Here is a 6,000-nt window from a genome sequence, read left to right as displayed (position 1 = left end):
CAAATGAGATGCACCAGTCCAGATCTGAGGAGATTTAATACACCTCTGTAACTGGACTGGTGATCTGGCAGGTCCTCGTCAAACCTGTGGCACGTCACGTATGTGTCAAAAAGATGTCGACGTAGTTTAAATCTATTTGACTCCAGAGTTCAATTGCTTGAAGGATAAATCTTTCCCTGGGTGGATGCTGCATAACAATTTGTGCAGGCCCCTGCTCTAAAAGGATTAGGAACAAATATTTTGTTCTGCTCCACTTTAATGTGCTCAGAATTTGGCTTTTTGCTGATGCCTGCCAATTTCCACTCGCTTTTTAATTTGCTTGCTTTTTTTCTTTCTAACCAATGACTCTTCTTACTTTCTGGTTATACCCTTCTGGGAGTAGAGCTGGCTTTGCTGCACATAGCAAGGCATTTATTTGTAAGAAAACCTCCAGCTGCCGGGCTGCTCGCAGGTGCTGCTGGAGAGGACCAGGGTGGTGGGGCGGTGATGGAGGACAGCTGGATCGCAAGGACACAGGGCCTTGTCCCCTTGCTGAGGAGGTTTCAGTTGTAGGTTTTGCTGCCAAGATTTTAAGAGCGTGAAGTTATTAAAAATGTTTTGCTACTTAAGTGCTGTAGATTGTCTAAGCCTAGAGGGCAAGGTATTCACTGAGCAAAGAAGTAGTAATGAGGTGTGATGTATGATATTTGTAATAGGCAATATCATTTTACTTCAAGGTATATACTTTCAACTTGTGATCTGCAAAGTTCATTTCCTCCTATTGTTTTTTTTAATTTATTGCAAGCCCAGCTTTTTTATCCCACTGCTTATTTGCAGGGAAATGGCCATAACTGTAGCCCCGGGCTGTGACTCGTCTTTACCCAGGGGGTGATGGGGACTTCTTCACCACTCTCCTCCATCTGAATCCACCCGCGTGCTCTGTTGGCGAGATGATCTCTGGAGGAAGGAGCAGGGGATGAGCCAGTGTCCCGCGTGCACCGGGTGCTCAGGATGCCTGCGTGGGGCTTGCTCCTCCTTCATCCCCACCACAGTGTGCCAGATCTAACTCCCTGAAGGGAGCTCCCCTCCTGGAGTCTAAATAAAGGCACATGGACCAGACCACCTGGGTGCAACAGCGATGAGATGTCTTGAAGAGCACAAAATGTCACGCAGGCAGCTATGCGTGCCGAGACTGGGCAAATAAATACACCCCGGTGCATCAGATTCTGTGAGAAACAATGCACCTTGTAGCTAAAGCCTGTTTTCCAATACCTAGGTACAGCGAGCTGTACTGAGCTTTAACTTTTCTAATATTTCAGTGTTTGCTTAAGGTATGTGCAACTTCAGATCTCTCCTAGAACAAGTAAATGCGAACTAGGTCGTGTTGCTGTGCCCTGTGTGAAAAACTGAACCCGAGCAGACGGGCAGTAATTTATACTTCATAGAGAGCACAAGCTATTAGGGAAAGCAGCGTATGTGGAAGGGTGGTGTTGGAATTAATTAACGATGCAAACGCAAGAAGCTAATTTTACTCCAAGTATGGCCATTAGAAATCTCTGATGTATGTAATTTATCCACAGCAAATTCTGACATGTGCTTATGGAGATAATTCAATGAAGCATCATTTTATCAGTGGCAGTGGGATGCTTTCAAGGACAATATTTGTTTTAAAATGAGAAGCTGCTGCCTTGATAGAAAATAATGATCCTGAAAGGCGAGCGCCAGTAAGCGATCTCCAAAAATAAGGTGAAAGCGTGTTGTCCTCTGGAAGGCCACGTGAAGTTACACTTTAGCAGTCTGTCATCCTCAGCAAGGTACCAGGAAAGTCTGAGATTTCAGCCCCTCTGACACTGCCCATCATGCAGATACATTGAACTGCAGGAACAAGACATTTAGAGGGCAGAGGTAACCCCAAGCATTTTGCCTCAGCCTCAGCAGCTGGCATAGTTCAGCCGTTGAGATGAACCCTATCCAGCACATGGTCAGAGCGGGAGTGTTTCCTGAAAGCCAGGTCAAATCTGTCATTGTTTTGGTGGCGTACTTAAAAAAACAAAACCATTTCTAGCAGAAAAAGAAATGTGAAACGGTGAATCCCCCCAACCACATGGGCTCAGCCTTGAGCGCTCCTCTCACAAAGTTACCTTCCCGAAAGTTTGTTCCCCAAACAAGCCTTTAGCATCAATTAAAAAAAAAAAATATAAAATCCACAAAGTGTTAGAGCTGAGGAAAAGAAAAAGCTAACGTTAAGAGGGCAAGAAGTCTTTGGCATTACCTGACTCTCATTTGAATTGCTGCAGAATGGCAGCAGCTCCTGCAGGGAACGTTTCCCACCGCTGCGTCCGCAGCGAGCACAGCGCAGCAGCGCTGTGCAGCTGGCACACACGGGGCGAAGCACTCGCACCGTAATTCTTTACTTCCTAAAGGCGCCACATTGCAAGGCATGCGGTTAAAAAAAAAATAAAATAGTTAATTTCTGAGTTTCTATTCCCAGAAAGTCCCTACATGTGCTCGCATTGCCGGAGACAAACCCTGGGTCTCTCCCTCACCTCCCACTTGAGAAATTCTAACTCAGGAAAGAGAATTAAAACCGATTTTCTCAGTAGGTCTAAGAACAACTGGACGTTAAGATCCTCTGGGGAAAGGGAAAGTTAATTAACAGTGCATTATCTTAAGAGTGTCTCTGCGAAGCCCTGGAGGTGCCAGGCAAAGCCATTACTGCCTCACTTAAACTGACAGTCCTCTCCACTCTGCTGTCCCCTCCCTGCATTTTCAGGGCAGGAGGAGTCAGCTCCTCCTTACATATTTGTATTTCTTCAGAGCTTTTCTTGCTCTGTTGTTTTCCAAGCTCTTTCATTAAGAGGATTTAATGAAATACTTCTTCCATTAAGAATTCCACCCTTGCTGCTGGATAATTTTTCTTCCACAAAAATATATCAAGATGAAAACAACGTTACATCCCTAGTGGGATCACCCTGGTACCACAGCTACTAATCACCCTTTGGCTGACGGGATTTTTTTTCACAGCTAGACGCTTCAGGGGTAATTTTTTCTTTCATTGCCTCCTCTCTACTCCCAGTGCTCTGTTCTCCTCCTTTTTTTTTTTTTTTCTTCAGTTTCAGGACACCCAATTTACCCTTTGCCTTCAGGTTCCTGAATTTTGGTTTGAGTGATACCTGCCACGAATATCTTCTGGGCAAGACGTAATCATTCAGCTCTCTCAAAAGAACTGCTTTGCCTTCAGAGATGTGACACAGAAGACCTAAATCTCAGTGGTAGCGGCTTGGCACTGCTGTGGGCATAGCAGCAGGGGAAATTCATTTAAGCAACTTTAGTTGCGTCTGTAAAATATAAACGCAGTGAAATGTATCTTGGATTTCAAGAGTCATTCCAGCCTCCTACATCACATCGTCTTGCTGAGCAGAAGGCAGGAGGAGTGAACAGAATTTTTACCTGTATTTCTTTATGAGATGAATTAATGAGTTTCTGCTGTCATTTGCAGTGAGAAATATGGAGAGTGTGTATTATTTTCAGGATCTCAAGAGTGTGAGAAAATTTCAGAAGCATGAAATATCTCACCCCTTTAGCAAACCCTTTTTGTTCGGTTATTTTATAGCCAGCAGGAGAAAACTGTTGGAACTTACTCAGAAAATTGATGACTACTGGTAAAAGATATCGTAATGATTTGGGTCACTTTGAATTATAGAAGTCATCATTGTACTCTTGGCTATTACCTGCTTCCAGAATACAGCGCTCTAGGTGTCAAACCGGAATGACGTGTGATGCATTTAGCTAACCTCTGACTCCAAAAGTATCCGTCTGTAAGATGATCCCCCAGCGATGAGACCCGGTGGGGTGTCCTGGACAGAGACGGCACCAGAAAGAAGAGCAGCGTGGTGCTCCCGATGCGTGCTGGAGGGGACGACGTTAGGGCTCTGCAGTCTGCCCACGCATTTCTGAGACTACAAAACCATTTCAACCTTTCCAAAGTACACAGGTGGGAGACTTTCAAAAAGCAAATTATTTTTCCTATGCTTGGAAAAAAGGAAACTCCAAACTACAGAATCTGTGTCAAGCTCCAGTGTGAAGTGAAAAATCTCCTACCTCTTCCACTGCGTGGAGGAGACCTCCATCATCCTGAGCTGCACTCCATCAGGCCTCCAAGAGGACAGGGGATGGCTGAGCCTGTTACTGCCCTTGGTAGGTTCCTAGCATGGAAATAACTGCCCAGTCTGGGCAAACTTGAAATGCCTGCTGTCTAGGGTCTTAAGGCTGTTTGCCCCTCTCAGATGGACCACCACAAAACCCTCAAGAGGTCCTTGGTTCGTGCTCTATTTCGAGCACCGGTCCATGATTACAATTTGCACTTCTTTAGTCACGCCATTGCTCCTAAGCCCTTTCACCTTCCTACCCTCATCTCTCTTTTTTTCTGGAGTTGCACACTCATCTGTCTCACTCATCAGTTTAATCTGAGATACAGAGACTTCTGAAATGCCTGCTCTGCTCAGAGATCATCGATGACGAGTGGGATCTACAACACAGCACCCATCCACCCTTGTGTGCTCTCCCAGGAGTCGGAAGTCCACCCTGGCTGGCATGGGAATCCATGCAGGTCAGTGCGGAGCACCCCAGATCTCACATTCTCCTTATCGTTGAGAAGGATGGAGAGGGGCTTTTCACAAGGGTGTGTAGGGACAGGACAAGGGGGAACAGCTCTAAACTAAAAGAGAGTAGATTTAGATGAGATATTACGAAGAAATTCTTCACCATGAGGGTGGTGAGACCCTGGCCCAGGTTGCCCAGAGAAGCTGTGGCTGCCCCCTCCCTGGCAGGGTTCAAGGCCAGGTTGGATGGAGCTCTGAGCACCCTGGGCTGGTGGAAGATGTCCCTGCTCATGGCAGGGGGGTTGGAACCAGATGATCTTTAAGGTCCCTTCCAACACCTACCATTCTGTGATTCTATGATGTGCTGCTGCTGAAGACACTGCTTTTAACACAAATCACCGCAGGTACAGTTTACCCTTTCCAGCATGACAGATCCTGCCATCTCTAGACAAGCAACCAGTCTGAAATAGAGCAATGTTAGGAACGATCTAATTCCCAATTAACTCCGTTTTTGCTGCATTTTCTGGCTCTCGGGCTGTGACACCAATTGCTTTCACCAGGATGAGCCCAAATTGCTATCTGTACGTAAAATAAAATCCCGGTAAGCTGCAGGTGGCTGTGTCTGGACTCCAAGTCACAATATTATCCTGCCAACTAGAATGGCCTGGTGCAACGGGCCAAAGATGTGCCAGGGACTGCTCCACCAAAGCGCCAGTATAGACCAGTATAGTCTCTATGTCTCTGGCTATGCTCTGGCACTATTTAACTTCATAGACATAGTCATTATGTGCTCCATGTTCTATCTGCTTAATTTCCGAAATTATTTGGATAGTGCAAGCATTATTTTAAAAGCAAAAGAGTTATTACATGAAAGTCAGTGAGTCAGAAGACCAATGAGGATGGGAATATAACCAGTGCTCCAGTAAACATATAAGTGTAAATGGAAACTGGGATATAATACAAGACTAATTTATTTTTCTTCGATAACTTATTTCCTTCAAGAAAAATGCAATAGCTCTACCTACGCTTCATCAAAGAGCGTGATCTGTTGTAACATGAAAAATGACTTGAGAAAAAGGGAAATGAGCACAAGAATTAGAAGACGTTTCAAGAAGAGGCTGAAAGGGAGACAAGGCCCACGCCACGCTGAAGGAGAGGAGGAGGAGGCATCCCAGGAGACCCCCAGGACGGCACTGCGTAAGGGTGAGTTGTTTGCATTTGCTCTTCACACATTATCTGGAGGGAGAAGGGACAAACATCAGCCACCAAAATGTTACTTTACAAAGTCAATGTTTTCATATTCAGCACAGCACAATTATGTTGGTAACCAGAGCTCAAGGGAGGTATGAACTCGTACAGAAAATGCCACCAGCAGCTCTTAGCTTGTTTTCAGAGAAAAACTGTGTAATTTTGATGAAAT

Source organism: Opisthocomus hoazin, chromosome 6 (genome assembly GCF_030867145.1).
Source record: "Opisthocomus hoazin isolate bOpiHoa1 chromosome 6, bOpiHoa1.hap1, whole genome shotgun sequence".
NCBI classification, from domain to species: domain Eukaryota; kingdom Metazoa; phylum Chordata; class Aves; order Opisthocomiformes; family Opisthocomidae; genus Opisthocomus; species Opisthocomus hoazin.
This window is presented reverse-complemented; position numbering follows the sequence as displayed.